Source organism: Pleurodeles waltl, chromosome 11 (genome assembly GCF_031143425.1).
Source record: "Pleurodeles waltl isolate 20211129_DDA chromosome 11, aPleWal1.hap1.20221129, whole genome shotgun sequence".
In the NCBI taxonomy this organism is placed as follows: Eukaryota; Metazoa; Chordata; class Amphibia; order Caudata; family Salamandridae; genus Pleurodeles; species Pleurodeles waltl.
In genome coordinates, this window is record NC_090450.1 from 94,887,921 (window position 1) to 94,913,156 (window position 25,236).

At 41.8% G+C, this 25,236-nt stretch overlaps 1 protein-coding gene across 2 annotated transcripts in view; it reads left to right on the forward strand.

Annotated features, from left to right (window-relative positions):
- The window catches only part of MECOM (MDS1 and EVI1 complex locus), a 1,802,619-nt gene that overhangs the window by 294,451 nt on the left and 1,482,932 nt on the right, over positions 1-25,236 (forward strand). The gene's annotated exons all lie outside the window — the stretch shown is intronic.

Genomic DNA, 25,236 nt, shown 5'->3' on the forward strand with positions numbered 1-25,236 from the left:
AAGATTTAATGGGTGAACTAATTTAGCTGAGAAAAAAACTGTAGATCATGGAAAATCCTCTAAGTGCCAGGTGGTACAAATTAGGGAAACCTTTGTACCTGATGTACTTCTCTCAAATTTCTTTTGTTGAGATATGCTCAGTGTGGTCTCAAAAACTAAAATATGTGTAACATAAAGGAAAACACTGAACTAGTGATCCTATAAGGAAAGAAGAGATCCCTGGCATGCAACATAGTTTCAGCTTTAGGATCCATTCTATATCTAAAGTAAATGGAAGAGGCATGATACGTACACAGTATGGATAAATCTGATGTGAGTTCCTGAAAAGGGAAGATGTTGTAAAAAGGAGCTTATTTCTATATATAGCTGCAAAACCCACACCAATAAAGATAAAATCATGAAATATGTATTCAGTTGCTTTTATAAAAGCATTCCCATTTAGGGGAAGTTATGGAAATTGATTTGTACTTAGCTATTTTATTGAATATTATCAAAGCCTCCAAAGGAAAACGTATTGTACAATTAAAGCTGTTTTCACCTGACTTGTGTAGTAATAGGTGGGGAGGCTTATCCAATGTACGGATTAGAGGAGTTACCCCGTGCAGTTCCGAAAAGGTGAACAATGATGGTTCTAGGTCTAGGAAGCAGAGAAATGCAATCATGATGACCCTAAACAACTAACTTAGATAGCGGAATAAATTAAAGTGTGAAAGTTCTGATTCACCTGAGTAATCATAATAGCAAAGTAACTAGAGAGGCAAACAGATCTTTTGAGGTTTATCCCTCAGTGTCTAATTTCTAGCATGAGCTATAACTTGGTGTTAGTATGAATTGCACTGTGAACATATTTGGATACTGCAGGTGGCTCGATGTATATAATCATGAACTTATGTCAGAATTAATGTACTATATATCTTAGTTAGAAAACATGCTTACTGGATCCCCTCAGGGTTGTGGACCTTTCTTCAATGGGGCATCCATTGAGTGGACTTGCTTCTTCTTGTTAATGATAAAGCTAGAATTAATCCAATGCTGTGAGCTTGTGCTAAATTTTGCATTGGCAGTGATAGTATCAATTGAATTCAAGGAAAACAACTAAAAAATAACTCAAATTGGAATATGTATCTTAAACTAAATAAGGATATCACATTTTTTATTGCAGAAATGTCCAATATATCAGTAGTGTTGTGTGATGATTTTAACACCAGACTGATAGAACATGTGATGGATAGACTACATTAGGAGAAGAGTACAAAGGTTGTGAACACTAGTTATTGTACAGACACTGGCCATGTGGTAGCCTGTTATGCAAGTGTATATCACAATTAGCGTTTGTCAGCCTGAATGGCTGCTTCAAGGTCACATTCCAGCAAAGAGAACCTCTACAGGTGAAAAACATGACATCCCTATTGATTCTGATTGACGTTTGAGCTTTCACTTAATGCTTAAAGATGTACATTCTTACTTGAGAAGGTAGTGATCATCTGATAGTTATTTACACTGGCCTAGCGAAAAAGCAGGCCACTGCTTATTCTGTCTGAAGGCATAAAATTAAGACTGGACCCAGATTTGGAAATAACGTCGCCAACACACCTGACGATATGAAGCTATGGCAATTAATGTAGACTATTCAACCTCGGCTGCCAGGGCTACATCAACTGACATCTATATACAGCACAGTCAAAAAATTCAGACGAATAGCGGGTGTAGAAGAAAATTTCTGCCTAGTGACAATTATGAAAGACGGCATATGGCCATAAACAGCTACTAAAGACATTGAAGCTCTACATGCAAACTAAACACCCTTGTAAATTAGTCAAATATATGGATTCCTAGCAAGGGTACAAGATAATAATTATCAATAATAAGCTAAAAGCAGTCAAGACTTAGGGAAAAATTATTATTGCACTAGCTCAGAGTAACTCAAGAATGTTTTGGCAGCCTTGTGGAGAAGGCTGTTTAAGACTGGAATTAGAGGTTCAGTTTTGGAATGAATCCAGTCTAATTTACGGTAACCCACTCAGAAGGGGACCCTCCTCCATCAGCCATGACATAACATATCTCAACATATTCATCCTCATGAATGTTGGGATGTTGCAGCCTGTAGGTCTTATCACTACTTTACATCTTTTTAATATCAATGTTAGCCACTTGACTTCCTCTACCTGACACACAGTTCTCATTGTCATATAATATAGCCTTAGAACCCGCCGTAGCGGGCTCTACCGGCCATTAAAGGCCTGCTCCCACGTTAAAGGCCCGAGCCGAAGGCGAGGGCCTTTAACAAAGGAGAGGGCCTTTAATGGTCGGTAGAGCCCGCTACGGCGGGTTCTAAGGCTATTAGAACATTCTGCCACTCAGGGCAGAATGTTCTATTAAATAAAATAAATTCCTCACGAAGCCCGAGGGGATTAAACTCCCCTGGGGCTCCGTGAGGCTTTGTTCACAGCTTTTGCTGTGAACAAAGAGAACATTGGAATGTTGGCGCTCGGGCTTTTACCGGCCAGTAAAAGCCCGGAGCACTCCATTGTTTTTAATGGAGCTGCCAACATTCCAATGTTCTAATATGGATGAGATCCACATTCTCTTCAAATTTGGGGTTACTTCAGTGTTACTGCAACTGAATTTAAGAACTGCTTGGGAGATGTGGCTGACTGGAAGGGAGCAAGATAAACACAAATACAACAGTGAGAAGCTCTGCATAGTACTTACTGTCCTCAACCAGTTGGCGCACTTCATAATTTGGGATCCACACTTATGTGACACAGGTGCAAACAGGCTACTAAGCTTGTTTTTAACCTCTTTGAGTAATGAGGATAATTGTTCCAGCAATGATTATGTTTGGCCTTGGTAAAACAATGCTTTTGTAAAGCCAATATTTGTAGCCTATGGTAATTTATCTGAGTGTTCCAGAGTATTCGCTTACTCAACATCCTCAAATGGAGCATCTAGAGAAGTGCTTCAACTATGCCAATGTGAACATATCACCTAAAATATGAGAATGCCTCTCTGGTATTTTAATGTCCTGTGGATGCTGTGTATGAAGGAGCTGCAATACTGAGTGAATGTATGACGTGAGAGTGTTTTATGCATGTGAGAATCGTGTGAGAAGAGGGTGGAATGACTGAGTGGGAGATTGGTTGAGTTAGGAGGCATATTAGTCTTTGCGTGCTCTGTGTGTAATTAAACTACTTAGCAGGTCTAGAGCTGTTAAAGAAGCATGCTGTATACCTGTGTTGGTTCTGCTGCAGACAAAGGGTCCATTTTAAGGCCTTGCGCTTGCTGTGTGTTGACAGTGACCCAGGAATTATCCCAGGAATATAACACTTCCCCTCAGTGGCTTGGAAACTGAGGGCAACCCAAAAAGCACTAGTGGGTGCTACGGAGGAGGCTAGAATGTCTGTGTGGCTAAAGGAGCACTAGCAGACGCCCAAACTGGAAGAAAGTGACAGTGGCCAGAGCTGGTTTGGTGAATGCAAGGGCTAATGTTCAGTGTTGAATAAGGAATTAAAGGCTAATTGTAGAAGGAGGTAAGAGCAGTGACAGTGCTCTCTAATTCACTAGGAGGCAATCATGGTCACCTATAGAAACATGTACAACTCTCACCATCTGTCCAAGAGGTTGAAGATCTCAGGTGGCTTCCTCAGACTTAGCAGCTCAGACTCACTGCTTCTTTAATAAAAACATATTAACCCATTCTTTCCTAGACTGTGCAGTCAAAGCATGAAATAATATTCTGCCTGCCATCCAGGATAACTTTTAATTTCAAACACTCAAGTAGGAATTAAAAAAAGACTTGGTTTTCATGTCCTTCCTCCTCCCACTAGCTACTATACATCGCCAATAGAGATGGGAAGCTCCTTTGGATGGCTGGTATATCCATCACAGTTTTGATTACTGTATTACATATGTACAAATATGAGTTGTTCTACCCTGAACGACCCTGTATCAAGTTTAATAGCTTTGCTGTGCTAAATCCATGTGTATATAAGTTTTATCCATTGTTGCGGATGGCTGCTGTGCCATCTTCTTTAGTTGGTTCTAACATTAATGACTTTGTTTTAGCTATTGTACGGTATCTAATCTGAAGGGCTCTGATGCTCTTCCGTCTAGTATGTGTTGTATGTGAAACATCAAAACAAAAAATGGTTAAGGGTACCTAAGTCTGCTCCGTGTAGGCAGTGGACATTACAGCCAATTTCCAATGGTCTGAGCATGCTTCATCTTCTAAGGTCCATGTGTACTTCAAAAAATGAGTAAAGCATTTTGTCACCCAGCTGCAAGTTGGTGCTTAGAATGAAGGGGTAAAAGAGAAATCATGAGACATCTTGAGCTGAAGTTCTACTATGGACTGTAATTCTAGAGGCTGGTTTGTAGGTGTATATTATTGATGGGTCTGGAAACCCTTTTACTGGTCCCATTTGACTTTATGTGGTCCGCAAAGTTACTGTGGGCTTTATTCTTTTGCCTGGAGATTATGGTTGCTGGAGTGGAATCAGACTCAGAAATAGACTGCCTTCATAATTACTCATTTGTCAGGGCACTCTCAGGATTAAACTTGGAATCCCTTTTAATTAGGCACTCCTGGAGTTATGACTTCAGTGTGGATAACTGAGGTTATGCAGATTTACCATACCAACTTTGACAGCCCTCCTTAGGAGGCACCTTGTCTCTTAGGGTTCAAATGTCTCTAGCTACATGTGACAAAGTGCCTGTTTTATGTGGTCACCCCCATTTTTTGTGGACTGATGCTGCGGTTTTTTAACTCTTCACACTGGGGCACTGCTATCCAGACTCCAGTGTTTGTGCTGACTGCTAAATCATGGTAAAATTGGCTAATCCTCAAATGGAATATTTAAAGTTCCAGTGAGGCTGAAATATATGGTGCAGGGCATTTCATCATTGTCATAGAAAGGTTACATGTCATCTATGGACTGCAGCACGTCATGCAGTCCACTAGACTGATAAAACATGGCTTATGACATATCTGTGTTACCTGACTCCTGCAACCTTGAAATCTGCAGGCTAAGCTGTCAACATAACCTAACTTTTAAACACATCACTCCTAAATGGACTTGTATCCCACTAGGTAGGGTGCCCAGTATTTAAAAGTGACACATGCAAGAATTTAATGTTAGCATGCATCTATGGTGACTACCCCCTAAAGCTATTTTAACTGTAAAAGTGTGGTAGTTTTTCAATGAGGAAAAGTAAAGTTGAGAATAAAACCATTACTCTTTGGTTTCTGACAAGCTGTGGGAATAATCCAAGCAATGGTTTTAATGTTTATTAAAAATCCAATTCTTCGATTAATTTTTATTTGAATAAATATTTAGGATAAGTGACTTTTGAAATGTTTGACTTTGAACCTCCAGTAGGCTAATTAGCATTAGTATGCCAGCAGCTGGCCCTTGTCAGTGCTTCCCCTTAATGAGGAGTGAAAACTGCTCTAAGAGCAGAAACAACAGCTTAGGCTTTTTGGTAGGGAAACCTGGGTGTGTGTTACATTATACAGATAAGCTTAAGAACGGCGGCTGGTGAGGGGTCACGAACATCATTAACTTGAAAGGGAGCAGCATGAGGCCTGCCCATACATAGTTAAGTGTAAACTGAGACCTAGGGTGGAGAAGTCTTTTGTCTGCTGGGCTGTCTGTAGCCAGCTTTGCACCAGCTCAGTGAGTGTATCCAGGAGTCTCTCCCACCCACTGGCTGTAAATCCTACAGATGTGGCACCTCACTCACAGCTCACCAGAACACTCTCTGGACTTGTGAATGTACAGACGAAGACTGGACTTGCTGCATGAGAGCTGTGTGGAGATTTGAAGGGCTGGACTTTACTCCTACCTCTACCCAGGACTAAGAATTGGACCCTAAGGGTCGGTTAGTTGTGGCTACAGGGACTCCATAAGTGCAAAAAGCAGCTTTCATTAAGTAACCAGCTAACCAATAACAATTAGACCAGCACTGGACTGTGCTGGTGACCCATGCTGGAGTGAGTCCTGACTTCTAAGTGTTGTCCTTGAGGTCCTAGGAGCCTTACAAATAGCCTGAGGAGCTGGTCCAGAAGTCTGAAAAGTTGGGACTTGGAAAACTTAGATTTCTATGACCACTCAAGCGTCAGTTGGACCTTTTGGCAAAGGTGTCCAATTTTGAGTGGACTTTGCCAGTTACCTCTTCAGGCTTGCCCTGCTGAAGAATTTTGAGCACCATAAAAAAGACTAAGCCCGGAGATATAAATTGTGCCCTGGTGAGGCACAAAAAGCATCTGTCGGATGCAAGGATTTTAGCAACAGTGAAATTTGGATTTTCCCCACTCTAAACTTTTCCCTTACAAAGGTACAGCTTCAGTGGATCTCATGAAACAGCTACCTGGCTTTGAGAGGACTTCATCAAATGCAGCCTTCACCCTTGTCCCACAGGAGGATTTCTACTTCAATTTCTGAGACTAACCCAGAAGGTAAAATCCTTTGCCAGACCACCCACTTGGTGTATCCAGACCATGATCTAGTGCAGTTGGCCTGAAATCACACCTTAGTTGCATTATAGGAGTTTTGTTGCCACTGTAGGAGTTTTGTTGCCATTATAGGAGTTTTGTTGTTTTGCTGTTATTTTCGTAATACATTAGAAATTGATTGTGAGATTTTTATTGCAAGCTATTTTGACATTTTAACTGCTTTGTTTAGGCTAAATACATGTTATTCTACATTAAAGCTGTCTGCTATGTGCCAAAGCCACCAGGGGTTCAGCCCAGGTTTAAATGATTAAAACTGGGGTTAACCCTTTTACACATGTGGCCTTATTCCTTGTGGTAGACTGACATCCACACATATTAATAACCCACTTTATTACACTGCCCTAAATTAAACTCACCTTGACTACATTTCTTTAAAATCTCCTAATGCCATTGACGTAACAAAGAACCGAACTGAGGCACTGCTACCTAATTAGAAAACATACAGATTTGGCTTTTAACTAGTTTAAAATATTTCTCTTGGGAGGGCCACTTCATGGAGCCTGCGTTTTGTGATCACCTTAAAACCTATCTGCTAATGTTATATTGTATTTGTTTTTAAATGTCTGGATGCAGTAACTTCATTCAAAAGTCTGCATGTATATCTTTCTCACAAGAACAACTTTTCTTTTCACCAGTATCATTAAAGTGAAGTGCTGTGACATTCATCAGAATACAAACAGGCATAGCTGCAGTTTTATTGAGCCCAACAGAAAAGGGCATCAATAGGAATCTAGGACAGTAACAACAAACTATCCCTATAATCTTGTGTTGAAATTGCAAAACACATGTTCATGTTTGCTGGAGTAAAATACGTCTAACACAATCAGGTTTATTCACAAAAGCATTTTGGAGTATGTAAAGTACAACTGGTGAGGTACTCTTTTAGGTTCTCTTACACACCTTTGTGAATTGACCCCAAAACATCTAAAAGGGGAATAAAATGTAAATATTCTAGAAAAATTAATGTGAATTAGTATAAATGAAAAGGACTGTGTCTTCTGCACACTTTCACTAAGAGGAAGTTGAATGTTTTGAAGCTAATTCACAAAGGCACATACAGTATATATGTTCACAGCAGCTAAACTTCATCAGAGGTAGGTAGCTACATTACGTAGAAAATGAAATCATTTTAGACAGCAGGGTCAGATGCACAAAGAGACAGGTCACAAATAGTAGTCACCAATTGCACACTGACTACTAGCAACCTTTTAAAACCTGACAAATGTACTAATAGGTGTCTTCTCAGAAGCTTTAGTTGCTGTAGTCACAGTATAACGTGCCAGATTTATTTTAATTAGCTAGGTTGCAATTTGCTACTGTAAGGAAATTTTCTATGACACAAAAGCGAGAAAACAATATTGAAATGATAAAATAGTGTCTAAAATATATCATCAACCTTAATATTGGGACCCAATACTGGAAAAAAATAACAGGTACATCAAGAACAAAAATATATTTGAAAAAATATCTAAAATGCAACAATGTCAAAAACTAAAAAAAAAAAAAAAACACAACATATAATGATTGTATTAACATTAATGAAACATAACAATCACCACAAAAAAATATCAAAGACAGAAATATTCATATAATTATTACAAATGCATAACGTTAAAAAATGAAGCACTTATTAATATTTACAGAAACAAGAAAAACAATAGTTAACTTTCCAAACAACAAATTTTATTAAACTTAATTAAGAAATTGAAACACTTTCCTAATTTGTAGAACAATATCAAACGGACGCAGAAACATGCAACAGAATACTTGGTAAATACTCAACACTGCAATAAAGAGTGATTTTTCTTGGTTGAAGCTCTAGATAAGAAGATTGCAACACTTCAAAAGCCCCGGGGCTGCAGGGGAACGGATGCCCCCCCCAACCGCTTTAAAAATATGAATGCCCCGGGTCGTGGCCCACCCCGGGGCTTGTAAAAAACAAGCGCAGTAGCCCATGCTTGTTTTATTTCTCTTAATTTTTTTGCGCAAATTTGCGATATTGTCACAAAATCATGGATTTTTTTTTAAAGTGTTTTGTAGCCTCTCTGGGACCCCAGAGCTAAGGGTAGGGTTACTCCACCCTAGCATCTTGTCTTTTTTTAAACTTTTTTATGGGACTCGGCTGAAGCCGAGTCTCAAGATGGCTGCCAACACTTCCTGGTTTGAATTGTTGGCAGCCAATCAGAGCTGTGCATTTCCCTGCACAAGCTCATCATTATTCGCGAGTACATCACGAAGGATTCACATCCCTAAATATACACATTTATTTTCCCTTTAATATCTTTAAAGCTACTGAACAGATTTACAACAAATAAGCTAAAGAGTAATCTGCGTACCAAAAGCTATCTTTCTGCCAAATTTAGTGTAATTCCATCCAGCTGTTCGGGCTGTAGTAGTGTCTAAAGGTCGTATGGGAGTTAACTTTTTTGACCCCACTTTTTCTTGGCCCCCACTTGGTGAATCAACCTGAAACTCTCCATGCGCAACAAGAATCACTGGGAACTTTGGAAACTTTCGTGAAGATTCATCAAACGGTGCCAAAGGTATATGCAAGTCAAAAAATGCTTTTTCTATTGAAACATGGTCTTAACTATAACTACCTAGTGGCAACTTCCGTCCAGTGGTTCGGGGTCTATGGCTGTACAAAATCCCTATGGAAAAATGCATGGGTAAAAAGCATTTTGGGACCGCCCATTTTTCTCGGTCTCTACTTGATGGATCACCCTGAAACTTTCCAGACAGACGCTGAAGTGACCGTTGTATTTTTGGGGGAAAATTTTGTGACGATTCATCAAACGGCACCAGAGTTATTAGCAAAACAAAGCACTTTTTCTATAGAAACTAGGTCCTAACTACAATTACCTAGCAACTTTTCATGGTAAGAGTGAAGCATAGGCTATAAAAAAGAAGAGAGAACTCTGGGTATTTCCCAAGCTTAGATAGAGAGCAGCTCCAGAAAGGAGCATCCTGCAACAGTCGGCTCGGTGGAAAAGCACATCGTTATGTAGAGGTACCATTGGCTATACTGCTCTGTGACAGCTGCTTTTCCCCAGCTGCTGTCAAAGAGGTCGGCAGATAACCGGCGGCGCCAGCAGGACTCCAGCTGTCTCTAGTTCAGCAAACCACCAACATCCTAATTCACCTGGCAGAACGCCTAGACAGTGGTTGGGGTTTCTGACTCTGCCATGACAGTGGTGGCAAGATCGCCAAACTCATATTCAGGACCAAAGTCTTTTGCGATTTTTACAGCAAAATATTTAAATATAAGACTAGCACAGTGCCAAATGTGTAAAATGACAAAAGCCTTTCACCACTCCAGGCATGGTATTAAAGCTTTGGATTAGTATAATACCATCAAAGCTAACCTGGAATGAGCAAAAGCAACTCCTGGCACATGCTTCGCTATCATTATAGCTCATCAGAGAGGTCTAGCTTTGTCCAGACAGAAGGGAGCACCCATTATTAGTCAATACAAAACACTTTCAGGGTTATAATGATGCACAGATTATGCAAACAAAGGAGAATTTTGGGCAGTTCCCAAGTTTAGGTGGAGAGCACCACTGGTAAGGAGCACCCTGCAACACCAGTGACACTCTAGATTTGCTCACCCCAATTGCCTGTTTTTCTATAAAGGTTTTTAGGCACAAGAGTACAACAGTGATGTCCCCGTTCAGCTAGAAAGGGAGAAATGGCCTCATTACAACTTTGGCGGTCTTTTGGAAAGACCAACTCGGTGGTGGTTGCCAAAAGACGCCATGTTGGCGGAAACCTGACCGCCGTATTAAGAGTCACACTCTGAAGACCATCCAAAATTCAGCCCAAAATCCGAAACCGTTGGGACACTGGAGGGCGGGAAAGAGGCGGTCCCACCACCAGCACCACCAGGATGACAAAAATCCACCCTCCAGATTACGAGCCGCAAATCACCACAGCGGTTCTTCCATGGCGGAAAACCATTGGTGGTGCGAACCGCAGCGGTCAGAACTCACATCAGGCAGAACACCATACCCATTGGATAGTTTGAATACCCTACACCTGACACACACCAAACACACCTACTCAGTGCACTATATAACACACCCCTACACAACCCACAATCCTTTGCAACAAAAATGCCATTCAGATATTCAGATAGTAGGCAACATTATAGATATAGCACCTTTACACAACAGGCACGCATCACACTCAGCACACAACCCACATCATTCAGTCAGGGGATTTGTAAAGTGCACTACTCACCAGTGAGGGTCTCAAGACACTGAGGAGGGGAGGGGGAGAAGGAGGGAGGGAGGTGCTGCTACTGCTTGAACAGCCAGGTCTTGAGAAGTTTCCTGAAGGTGAGGAGGTCTTTCGTCTGGTGCAGGTGGGTGGGAAGAGTGTTCCACGTTTTGGGGGCGAGGTGTGAAAATGATCTACTGCCAGTTGTAGTTCTGCGGATGTGTGGGAAGGTGGTGAGGGTGAGGTCAGTGGAGAGGAGAAGCCAGGTCGGGGTGTAGAAGGAGAGTCGTTTGTTGAGGTATTGAGGTCTGGTGTTGTGCAGTGCATTGTGAGCGTGGGTGAGGAGTTTGAAGGTGAATCTCTTGTTGACTGGGAGCCAGTGCAGGTCTTTCAGGTGGTCTGTTATGTGGCAGTGGCGTGGGATGTCCAGGATGAAGCGTGCAGAGGCATTCTGGATGCGTTGCAGCCTCTTCTGGAGTTTGGCTGTGGGTCCTGCATAGAGGGCATTGCCGTAGTCCAGTTTGCTGCTTACGAGGGATTGGGTGACTGTTCTTCTGGTTTCGGTGGGTATCCATTTGTAGATCTTTCAGAGCATGTGGAGGGTGTTTAAGCAGGAGGAGGAGATGGCGTTGACTTGCTAGGTCATGGATATTGAGGGGTACAAGATGAATCCTAGGTTACGTGCGAGGTCGGTGGGAGTCGGAGCGGTTCAGAGAGTGGCAGGCCACCAGGAGTCATTCCATGCGGAGGGGGTGGAGCCGAAGATAAGTATTTCTGTCTTGTCCGAATTGAGTTTGAGGCAGCTGTTCTTCATCCATTCGGCGATGGCCTTCATTCCTTCGTGGAGGTAGAACTTGGCGGAGTCCTTGGTGAGGAAGAGGATCAGCTGGGTGTCGTCCGCGTATGAGATGATGTTGAGGTTGTGGGATCGGGCGATGTTAGCGAGTGGGACCACGTAGATGTTGAAGAAGGTCGGGCTGAGGGGCGAACCCTGGGGTACGCTGCAGATGATTTCGGTGGCCTCTGAGGGAAGTGGAATCTCTGGGTTCTGCCGGTGAGAAAGGAGGTGACTCAGTCTAGGGGTCTGTCGCGGATTCCAACATTGCTGAGGCGTGAGTGTAGGGTGAGGTGGCGAACAGTGTCGAAGGCGGCTGAGAGGTCCAGGAGGATGAGGGCCTCGGTTTCGCCGCTGGCCAGTATGGTTCTGATGTCGTTGGTGGCGGCGATGAGGGCGGCTTTGGTGCTGTGGTTGCTGCTGAATCTGGATTGGGAAGGGTCCAGGGTGTGGTTCTCCTCTAGAAAGTGGGTTAGTTGTCTGTTGACGGCCTTCTCGATTAATTTTGCCGGGAAGGGGAGCAGGGAGATCGGCAGGAAGTTCTTGAGGTTCTTTGGGTCCGCCTTGGTTTTTTTGAGGAGGGAGTTGATCTCGGTGTGCTTCCAACTCTCCGGGAAGGTAGCGAACTCGAAGGAGCTATTGATGATCTTCCGTTGTTGGGGTGCGATGACGGAGCTTGCTTTGTTGAGGATGTGGTGAGGGCAGGGGTCAAATGGAGAGCTGGAGTGGATGGTGTTCATGATTTCGATAGTGTTGTTGTCGTTGACGGGGGTCCAGGAGAGCAGGAGGTTGGTCGGAGGTGAATCTGTGGTGTTGGTTGTTGCCGGGGGGGGTCTGGGTGCTGAAGCTGTCGTGTATGTCTGCAATCTTGCAGTGGAAGTAGGAGGCTAGGGAATCGCAGAGGTCTTGCGATGGCGGGATGTTGTTGACGTTGGAGCTGGGGTTGGAGAGTTCCTTCACGACGTTGAAGAGCTCCTTGTGGCTGTGTGCGTTGTTGTGGATTCGGTCTTTGAAGGTGGTTCTTTTGGCGGCTCTGATGAGTTGGTGGTGTCTGCGGATGGCGTTTTTGAAGGCTGTGTGGTTCTCCAGAGTCTGATCTTGGCGCCACATCAGCACAACTAGCACAATACACACATCACTAGCACACACAATCCGTGACAACTTTCTCACCCTCACAGTGCAGCACCCACACCTCACCAATTACCCAATACTGCACCTTTACATTCAAACGCTCCCACACACTGTAAAGACAACCACTACCATGTCCCCACAAAAGCATCAATGTTTCACAGATGACGAGTTGAGGGTCATGGTGGATTCTTGTAAGGGTATAGCCACAACTGTTACCAGGAAAATGGAGTTGTGGCAAAGAATAGTCAACAGGGTCAATTTAGTAGGAAGCCATCCAAGCACAATGGAGGACATCAGGAAGAGGTAGAACGACCTACGGGGGAAGGTGCGTTCCATGGCATCATACCACCAGATAGCCGTGCAGACGACTGGCGGTTGGCCCACACAGTTCACATCATGGGAAGAGAAGGTCATGGACATACTGCAACCTGAGAGCCTGACTGGAATACCTGGGGAACTGGAGTCTGGTAAGTACCCACAACAGTCATGTCACACATTTGTCTTGTCCTGCTTGTCCTGGGCCTTCCTCACCAGCCATTGTACTCCCTAATTAACTAAATGTCACACTATTCCTTCCACCTAATGCCCCTCTCCTGAATGCCACCTCTCCACGCAGCCCAACTGCCCTCATAGCCCTTGACAATGGCACGTTAACTACTGTGCAATCATATCACTACATCTCCGGAATGCACTAACCCATCATTGTGAAAACCTGGAATGTGCATAACACATCTCATGTAATGCATGTACAACTAAAGTACTAGCTACACCATCAAAATTGTTCTAGTGAGGACCAGCACATGGCAATGATAGTAATGCAATGGCACACTGACAATAGCAAACTCAAGCAAAACACAGCTACAGCTGAATGACCATTCCAAATGGCCACAGATCAAATATCCCAAGCCAGAAATAGACTGACCTGGGTTAGAAAGTAAGATGGCTTAGTCGATGCACATGCATAACATCTAGATACAGGACTATTACCCTTGCATATTCACATACTGTCTTCCCACTAGGACACCATTGTGCATTGTGCAGCTTTAAAGTGTGACTTCTAGAAAGCCTAACTATTCGCTAGGTAACAGAGGTGAACAGTCATGTCAATTATCAGACAAAACCACAAACCATCTGGAGTGCAACACTTGTATGACAGCCCCCAACATGGTGTATGGAAATCCAGTCACAGAGTTGTATGTATACTGTGCAGCATCTATCAATGTCATTGCAGGGAATCATGTACGGTCTGCATCTCACAAAGAGGCGACCAAACACACTTTCTAACCTGAACTCTGTTTCTCACTCCCTCCACAGGTAACCCTGCCATTGCCACTATGGAGAGGATACCTGAGACTGCCAGTCCCCCTCAGGATAAAGGCCACAGTGAGGGCAACACGCCTGGATGTCTGGACAATGACAAACAACCTGGCCCATCTGGTCAGTCAACAACTCCCTGCCTCATCCTGCCCACATCACCCCGCCCCACACTCCTGGGGCATCCACATCCCAGGGAACCTGTGTCCCAAGGACTGTTCAATCAATTGTGTGCCCCACAGCACAGGGACCTGAGTTGAACCTTAACATCCCTGACAATAAAGGACCTGTTACCACAGGGAGTGAGCACACCGTGCTAGGGGCAGGTTGCTGTTGGCCAGAGGATGGGCCCTCAAAGGGACTCCACTGACCAGGAAACCATCTCCCAAGTCCTGGGAGCATACCAAAGATCCCAGGACAGGATGGGCCAAATAATCACCATGTTGGGGGAAAATCAAAGGCTGCAGACCACCAGGAAGTCATGCAGCAGTGGCAGGCACAAAATCCCCACATAGCTTCCATTGCCGGGGTGCTAAGGGACATCAACACCACCCTGATTGGTTTCTCAACACACCATCAGTCCCCTTCCACTAGCACCATAACATCTGCCCAATCTACATCTGCGGCAGCTAGTGGAATGGAGGCCCTGCCAGGGGAACCACATGTCTCAGACACCCCTAACTCTGTAGCTGAAGAACCTCAGCAAATGTGGACGTCCACCCAGACATCCGGCTGGAGCAGATGTCAAGATCACACCCACTGCCAGGAAGTGAACCTCTCCTGATTTGTAACCTTTGTGTGCAAATGAGACACCCTGTAGACTGTTCGGAGACATAACTCAATTTTCCCATGGTGCACGGACACTGGGCCTGTGTAACCAACTGGTGTAGCAACTACTCTGATGAATCCATCTACCATGACCTCACACATCACCTTATTTTTCATTTTTACACTTTTATTTTGACTTTTAGTATTCTGATATGCACAATAAATCACAGTTGAACACGGCTTCTGTATATGTTTCTTTTATAATACGTCAACAAATGTCATGCTTGCCAAATGTGGTCTGGTCTTGCCCCCCGGCATCGAACAGGCAGTGTAATGGTCATCAGACAGAGGCTCTGTCAGCAGGAGACACATGACAACAGAAATGTCAGAGGACAGACGTCAGAGAGGTTGAAATCCGGGGCAACACAATAGTATAGTCAGAATACCAATCTGCAAATAGAGTATGACGGAGAGTACCATCAGGATGGAAGGCATGGTGGCATACAATGCACATAAGCAAGGGGCACCCAGATTGGACCTATATATCACCAGGTACAGGCTCTTCGGATACCCATACCATAGCTACATAATCATATATCCCATGGAACACACAAGAACATCACTGAGGAACCCAGTGCTTTACTAATACACTAACATAGGCTCCATACCTGTAGGATTGTCACTCACCTATGTCAGTAAACAGTTACCTACACCTTGGACAGTAATGTCAGAATACAAGCACAGCTAGGCCCCAAGGTCATCACAAAGTGCCCCACCCATTGTGAAGCCATGGGCCGCATACTTTAACTGACACGTAATACACCATTTCACATCCCCCCAACCACACTGGTAATAAGAAAGGACTAAGCAGTCGCAACCCTACTAGTATGAAGTACTAGCAAGGTGCCATCCCAATATAACTATATCCACTTTACCGCTATCTGTCAGGTACACCTCTCATGTCTGTCAGCAGTTATCATTGACTACTGACAATGAATACCTCAAGCCTCAGTTGCAGATCCAAACTAGATTTAGCAATTTCAGTGAGGGGAAGGAAAAGAGGATAGGAGAATGCAAGAAACATACCTCAATACTGAGTAATCCTTTACAGACGTGTGTGTAAATATCCTATGTAACAATACATGATATAACAGACCATATTGTACAGTACACAATCTACCAGTCTGTATCCACAACTCACACATAGGCACTGGAGCTCATGACACGCCCACTGATTAATCAGGTCAGTAGGTGTAATGGCAGCCATCTACTTCAAGTTGTACACAATCAACACATCAACATGTCCACTTCACATACCTGTATGTCAGTGGAAGTACTGATTAATGAGATCTGCCCTAGAGTAACCTGCTCCTTTTTCCTCTGGCTCTACATCACATGTCATATCAGCATTTCCAACCACTGGTCCAGCTGCCTTCCACTCATCTGCTATCAGTGGTATCCAACATCTCAGGGCTAGATTGTGGAGTATGCAGCAGGCAACGATTATTTGGCATACCTTGTGGGGTTAGTAGAGGAGAGCTCCTCCAGATCAGTCCAGGCATCTGAATCTTGCCTTCAGGAGCCCAAATATTTGCTCAATTACACGCCTTGTCCTCCTGTAACAAAGCTTTCTGGAGTGGCTAGGTACCTCACTGGTGTCAACAGCCAAGGATGGTTTGGACAGCCTGAGTCACTTGTGAACACAATGGTAGAACAACTCATAATTAGTTCCTGTGACTGGCTATATTGTGATGACAGGAGACATAACACACAAACACATACTACAGTGCCAACTTACCAAGCAGCGGAGAGTTTTAGCTTCATCTTGACATAAGGAGCACCCAGCATAAGTCAATATAAAAGCCTTTCAGTGTTATAGTGATGCATAAATTATGCAAAAACGAAGAGAGAGAGCTCGAGCTCATAAATCTAGAACCTAAATATAGATATAAAAAATATGAATACCTGTAAATAAATATTAATATTATTAAGTAAAACATTATGAAAAATTGTATATACTCTAATTTTGTTTTTCTAATATATTTTTCAATTTCCTATGTCCAAAACAAAATGTTAATTTGTGCAAATAAACATTATGTAAAATAAGTTGTGATTTGTTAAAAACATGTATAATAAAAAAATACTATAAAGTGTATTTGCAAATTGTGCATAACTTAAAACTAAGAAACAAATTAATGTCAATTGAAAATAAGTAACTTGTCATAAATACTCCAACTCCAAACTTAGAAGTATTGAGATAGGTTTAGGCCTTCCCAATAAGTTCATTGAGGCCAGATATATTATTTCCACTACAGAGATAGCCACATTAGGTAAAGTGCTGGATTTATCTGACTTTTCCAAAAACCCAAACTTAGCCACATTCTAAAAATTGGCACTTTGGGGATGTCAGATTTACCGTTCCCCATTCAAAACTTAGCCACATTGGGGAAGGTCAGATTTACTAGTCCCATTCCAATCCTAGCCACATTAGATAAAGTGTTAGACTTTGAGGCGACCTCAAATTTACTATTCTCTGTATCCTCATTGAGGCAAGTGTTGGACTTTGGGAAGGTCAAATTTACTATTCTCACTGCAAACATGGGAAACTGTTATAATTTGATGACCTAACATTTATAATACCAACCTCAAAGTTAACAACATTTCTTAGAACTATCCATTTATTAAAAAGAAAATAAAAACCAATACATATCAACTTAAACAATAACTAAAATATATATGAATTCACACTACCACAATTGCCAAAATACAGAACTAAAAACACCAAGAAAGACATACTTAATAAAACCATGTAACTTTTTATAAATAAAATACAAGTAAAACACTTTAAAAATTATTTAAATAATTAAACTGCATAAGTGAATTTCAAAGTTTTTAAATATGCTATAACATTACATTTATAGATTTTTAAAAATCTATATCAACACAAATATATTTTTTTAAAAATACAATAAAAGGAATTACTTAAAAACATGCTTCTCACCTTGGTCCTTGCAGACCCTACATCTCGCTCCTAAAAATATATAACACAATATAAAACATACAAAAAAATACAAAATGTACTATAGTAAAAATACATAAAATTACAATAGACATTACAACAGTAGCAAACACAATCAAATAAAAACAACAATATGAAGAAACACGTATTCTTACCTGTGTTGCATTTCCAAATAGAAACCTTTTTTTGAAAGTGCTTATGTTCCTTGGGGTGCTTTAAAAAACATGTTTCCCACTTCATAAAATATGGTGGGCGGTAGATAGTGGTTCTTTGGACATCTGCTTACTTCTCTCCAGCTCCTACAATTTCCAAAGACAAAGCTGTCCAACTGGATAGATTCTGTTTTGTAAATCTGATACCACCATCGATAAGGAGTTGGTAACATTTCAATACTTTGCGACCAAAACTGTAGTAGCAAAACATTGCTACATCTCATTATGATTAACAATTAGGAGTGGAGACCCCCTTCTAATTGGAATTTGGAATTAGTCTTAGAACCTCTTTAGAAAGATTTTCCCCAATTGCGAAAAGGATTTAACAAAAACTTTGGGCCTGATGTACAAAGCATTTTAATGGGCCCAAACCCTTAAATGCAGTAAATTAATAATTCTGAAATGTTTCGCTGAATAGTTAAATGGGTTAGGTAAACATTAAGGAATGGCTATTTGAAAGGGGTGTGTTAAAGGCATCCCTTCCAAATACCAATACCAAGTCTTTGCACAATTTGCAACCACTTTTCCCAAACTGAAAAAATCGTACCTCAGCCCACAAACGACATTGTGCTGTTGCAAATGCTGTGATTTTGCAAACTGCAAGGTTTGTGACCACAGAATACTTTAGTACATCTGATCCATGGTTTGAGAGGCCAAGTTAGATTTAAATTATGTATATGCAAAGGTAAAGAATTACTAGAAGTATTTTGTAAAAGTATGAGGTAATAGGAAATATCCTCCTGCACATCATCATACTGTAGAATCTATTTCACTGGACCTGAGACCTAAGAAACCAGATCTTGGTAAATTATCAAACCTAGATTTTTTGCAATGAATGGACATTGATCAGGCTGATGATTGGTTGTGGGGGAATCCTTGGAGGAACAAGCTTTTTGTTGGCTGTGCTTGATGCATCTATGCCAGCAAAGAAAGCTAGATATATTAGGGGAAACAGCAAAAGGAAAACAATAAAAATAAATATGTGAAAAAACAAAGTGCTTTAGATTGGGAGACTGAGGAAAAGTATGAGTTGGGTAATAAATAAAGTTAAGATAGAGACAGTTAAGACATACAAATACCTAGGGATATGATCCTCTCATAATTTAGGGTGGAAGGATCATCTTGCCGAGACACAAGCTAAGGTTCTTTCCTCAGGAGGGGGATTAAAGAAATTTGACCATCGATATGGTGGGCCCTCTTGCCTCTCAGTGCTGAGTGCCTACCAGGCCATGATAAGACCCCAGTTTCAGTATGGTGCCAAGGTAATCGGCAAAGAGGGTACAAAGAGCTGGGACCTTGAAGAAGGAAGATGTCTAAAAAAGCTTCTTGGTATTAGGGACAAGCTATTAAATTATTGGTTGAAATGAGATTGTTTTATATGACGTGTGCCTTGGGGCGATTTTTAGTCTCTGTTGATAGACTTTTATATCCAAATGGTGATAAGTAATTAATTAGAGTGTGACTCACCTTTTTGGAAATGTGAGGGTTTAGAATATATAGATTTCATTATTGAATGTATTGGATTTTATTGTTTTAAACGTATGTTTATTTTAATTGTTCATAATGGATTTTACTGTGCAATTCTGGTTTTAGAATTTGTTTAAAAGACTATGGCCTAAATAAACATATGTTTTAGCTACTACCTACCTTTCACACCTTAAATAGCTGGCTAAGTGGCGCCGATAAATGTTTAAGAGCAGGAAGTCCTGAACATTGTGATACCTCACCTGAACAGAAAGAAAGGAATATTTGAAGGGAGAAGTACTTTAGCCACTCTAATGATAAGCTTTCAACCCCTATTCTGAAAGGCTCAGTTGGGGAAGTAGGCCAATCAAGGTATTGGTGAACATGGACAAGTTTATTTGAATAAATGTTCCAGTTATACCATCATCAGCATCATTCAAAAGGTTATCTATGATTAGGATTACAATGGACTATATAATTCTGGGTGAGCAAGACCTTCTAGGAATCATGGAGCGCATTGTTGTCAATAAAGTACTGTAATTAGGTGATGACAATTGACTCTAAAGTTGAGGATCAGCCTGCTGGTTAAAATCTGGCCTTTGCATAACAGGATTAGGAAAAGTCAATTTCTTTCTGATTGGCAGGTCAATGGCCTTTCTAAGAGAAGTATGCACTTAATCTGGGAGAGGAGTAGAAAAGAGAATGTAGTATAAAGATTCAGCAACATAGGTCTCCCAAAGAAAGAGGGAAATGCCTTCTGCAAAATGTAGTTCCACCTTAAGAGAAGTTTTGCCAGAGGATTTCGCACTTCCTTTGAAAACCAGAGGATTTTTCTTAAACTACCATCTGTAAATCAAGCAATATAGGTAAGTTTACATTTTAAAACAAAAGAGAATCAATATTAAAGAAATCCGGCATTCGAACCAGGTTTTGACATTGTCCTTTGCTATCTAAGCTACCCGGTTATGCACTTGGCACGCAGCGTGCCAGCACATCTTTCCCTCCCAGCTTAGGTGTTCTTTAGCCAATAAATCTGTGAAGGAGGAGCTTCATTTTGCTTGCATGGAGCACTGACTGGTTACCCAACTATCTTCTTTGCTTGTACATTCTTGCGCGGTTTTGATTTTAGAGTGTTCTGTGTCAGGAGAGCTTTACATATCAACTGAATTGCATGCAGGCCAAACAACCAATAAGAAGAGTTATATCATCAACTGATTAACAGGGTAGGGTCTAAGCCCCCCTTCCTTTAGTCATCCATAATGCATATTTGGTTTCACACAGTCTTAGAACACCTAGTCCCTCATCCAAGAAATGCGATGGAATAATATAGAAAAAGTATACTGGGAAAATACCATATTCTGTCACGAACTCCATTTGCATTCAGATTCAGACAGCCTCATCGAAATGATTTAATAAAGGCAAATGAATAGCATTCAGTCAGTGATACTTTTCAGGAACTTTCATCATTGGCAAGCTATGACTTGCCAAATTAGATATGGAAGCACCTTCCCCCTGCATCTCCCTACGTTCCTTCCTCGCCAACACCCCTCCCCCACTTGCTTCGAACCATGGGCCCAAAGATAACCGGATGTTCATGCATTAAAGATGAAGCAATAACTTTGTTTGCATTGCAGACTACTGTATGTGGTTCTTTCAAACATTATATTACAACAATTACTTTCAGTCACTACATTCTGTGAGTAAAACAACACTTCACAGCAAAGCACGGACACATTGCAAAGATTTCAAATAAAGAATATATCCTGCAGATTAAAGAAATTTAGGGACAGATTTAAGAACCCTGTGTGCCACTTTAACGCTGCCGTAGTATAATTTTTTTATGTTAAGGCAGCGCTAAGGGGCCTTTACCGTGAGCCATATTTACAAAGCGGTGCAATGCATGCATTGTGTCACTTTGTAACCCTTTGCATCATGCATAATGTACGTAAACGTGGCGTTCCAGTGCAAGGAGGCCCGCAAAAATAGCGCAATGAAATCTACAAGATTTCATTGCGCCACTTTTTGGCGTCATTTTCATTGCCTGCTGAAAGCAGGCGTTAAAAGGACGCACCCATTGTAATCAATGGGCCTCCTTGAACTTTGCTCCACTAGCGTCAACATTTTTGATGCTAGTGGAGCAAAGTGCCACAATAGCATAAAAAACGTTGACACCATTGGTACTGATACCGCCATGGAGTGCTGTATCACAAATACGGCACACCTATTGTGGCGTTAGCGGGGTGTAGGGGTTGCAAGAAAAGTGGCGCTGAATTGAACGCAGGGCCACTTATCTTAAATTCGGCGCTTATTTTTTGAGAATTGGAAGCCCCCGTTGCAAGAATACATTTTTTTAAAACTATCTTTACATAAAAATATTTTCAGTGCTAAAACAGCACATACAGGCATTTTCTGTGAAACGCGATCCTCCCTTAAGTAAATATCGCTGAATGAAGAATGAGTAAGGTAGTTACCGGGGGAATTTCAAACTTCTTACAGATATAAAAATGACTCATTCAAGGATCTCAAACTTAGCATACACATTAGCTGTTTATTAAACCTATATATCGTGTTTCAGTCACAGAGACCTTTAATTTATATCTCAGCTGTTTTGCAGACTTAATATAGGTCACATTATTGTTGGTGTATTGAAAACAGCTCCTTGCAACCTAGTGTTAATTGTGAGCCATGACATTTCTTGTTTTTTTTCAGTTTTTTTGACATAGACACATGCTTTAAATATCGTAAAAGGTGCCCTCTTGAAATTATTTCGGCCTGATAAAAAGCCTTTAGATTATTGGGATAAAAAGGCTGCCTCTTAAATAAGCATGCCTCCCGCAGAACAGCTGTAACAAATTAGATGCCTGTGTAGCCATTTTGTGCCACTGGCGGGATCGGCCGGAGGGGCCCAAGGAGGTGGCGCAGGCACTTCTATCTTCGAGACGTTTCCTGTCTTTGCTCGAGTCCCAATTACACTCAGCCTCTCAGCTTTCTGTCTCTCTGAGCTTAAGCAGACCCAGCCTTCTCCTGGGAGATGTTGGGGTGGTCAATGCTGCTCTTCGGACAAGGGCTTCTTTTAGTCGCGCGTCGGTGATTTATCCCGTTCCAAAATGGATATATTTACCAGACTTGTCAGATAGCTGCGAGGGTGTGCGCGGGTTACGCAGGAACAGGGACCCATATTTATACTTTTTTTTACGTCGCATTTGCGTCATTTTTTGACGCAAAAGCTGCGCAAACTTACAAAATGCAATTATATTTTATGTTTGCGCGCTTTGGTGTCAAAAAATGACGCAAATGCTGCGCAAAAAAGTGTAAAAATGGGCCATGGTTTGTACCAGAAACATTTCACGTCCTGTTAAAAATTGAGTTAAACATCTTTTTTCGTTATTACCACCATGTGACTCAACAGAAATGGAGAGGCAATTTAGTTGTAGTGGAGTAGCCCATTTATAGTTCTTGCTTACAACTGTTAATAATAAGAGTATTTTGTTTGGTACCCTGCCAGAGTAAAACCCTGCCATTTGCATTGGTAATGGTGTAGCAAATGCAGCTGCTATGCATCAGGACTGTAAACGGTCCTTCAAGTTGAGGTGCCCACTAATATTGATTCTGTGATTGCACACGGTGTGGAGCTGTAGGTAGCGTGTGTTCTCCTTGTGCGGTAAATGTTGCCACCCAAGTGTGACACAGTAATTTACGCAGTGTGCTGTTTTTTATTAATAATGTTATACAGACAGCTATATAGGTGGAAAGGAAATTGGCTCAATTAATGGGGTGTATGCTGGTAGAATCCTGTATTTGAGTGCCTTTGTAGGAGATAAATATCCCTGCTGAGGAACTGAGGCCCTGATTTATACTTTTTTTGCGCCACATTAGCGTCATCTTTTGACACAAAAGCGGCGGAAACTTACAAAATACAAAGGCCCATATTTATACTTGTTTAGCGCTGCATTTGCGTCATTTTTTTACACAAAAGCAGCGCAAACTTACAAAATACAATTGTGTTTTGTAAGTTTGCGCCAATTTTGTGTAAAAAAAGATGCAAATGCAGCGCTAAAAAAGTATAAACATCACGCTAATATGGCTCAAAATATGTCAGGGCCGAATTCTCGAATATAGTGGTTTGAACAATTCAAGAAACCAAAAAAGTCAAATTTTTGGTAACTGCATTTATGACAAAGAAAAGTCTTTATGAGACAGTGAACATTCTAGAAGGAGTAATTGTGTGTGGTTATTGACACCCCCAAAAATTGAAGAGAATATAAAGTGAATGTTTGTTCCCCTTGTTTGTGTTTCTCATTCTCTGAATGGATTTGGGAAGTCAGAGTGAGATAGAAAAGCCTGTTTTTCTACAAACAGCTCTCCTTCATGACATTCTCACTTAATTCCCAATATCTAACCCTATGTTTCCAGACAGTTTGCAGGATGTGTGGTTTCCACAGGTAGACGGTGAAACGTAGGCTGCTGCCCTGCACGACTACTATAAAAATGAACGCTGCGTCTACCTTCAGAAACCTCAATCTTTGTGTATAGATTTTTTTTTATTTCACAGCTTAGTGTAGGGCAAACCAGACCTCCATGAGTATCAGAGCACTTTACATAAGTCATCAACAAGGGTACAGACTCTGAGAGGGGAAGATTCTCAATCGTTTTCAAATGGTTTAGCGTAACAAAAGTGAAGATAACCAGCACAAAATGTTTTTTCGTGATTCACTTTCCAATGCAAAAATTGTTTTGTTCTGGAAAGTACCCAAAGTAACAAGAAGAATGCTTTGCATTAGTTCACGTCAAGCGGGCGTTACATGGGTGGTACATCGGCATTCCCATGCAACCACCCATGCTTTTTGACGCTAAACCCTAATCATTAACACTAGTAGGCAGGGTTTAGAGCCAAAAATTAACACTGCTGAAAAGCAGGCGTTGAACAGAGAAATGTTTTCAATTCTCCATGCTTTTCCGACTTTGCATGTGTGCTGTACCGTACAGCACACCTACAAAGAGGGCAAAGGGTTTTCACTTGTCTAGGCATAGTATTTTGTATGAGAAAGATTCCTTCCTGTAAAAAACCAAGCATGCACCCTAGCACTAGGGCGCTAAGGTGTGTGAGTGGCGCATTGCAGCTGAAATCAGCACTGATGCTACGGAGAGGGGAAGAGAGCCATATGTATGTGGATAATGTGCTCTCCTGTTCTCTCTCACGCAAAGCAGCAGAGCACTTCTGGCTGCTGGGCTGTGTTCTGTGACAACTTTCAGAATCTGAGTCATAGAGTCCGAGGGTTAGAAGTGAGGGAGCATGGGTTTGACTGGAGTGGTGCATCAACGGTTTTACTGTGGGAGACACTGTTGAGAAGATGCATTTTTAGTTCTTTTTTAAAGAAAAGATGGGAGGGATTGTGCCTGATATCAGGTGGGATGGTGTTCCAAATTTTAGGGCTGGACCCTGAGAAAGAGTGTTTCAGAATTTTGCCCTTTTTAAAGCAGTGGTGGTGGGGGGTGTTCCAGCAGTACAGAGCCAGCGCTGTGGAAAGAGCGGAGTCTTTGTGAAGAGTTCTGTGGATGGTTCAGGCTAGTTCGTAGGTGCTTCTAGCTTCAATGTGGAGTGAGGTAGGACAGGGATCATATGATCAGATCAGCGTATTGCAGAGGTGAAGCAGGTCACAGAGTTGAGGACTGCCTTCAGAGGGGCTAAGTGGATTTTTGGAATACCCATCAGGAGAGAGGGGCCATTGTCAACTTTTGAGAGTACCATCAATTGACTTTC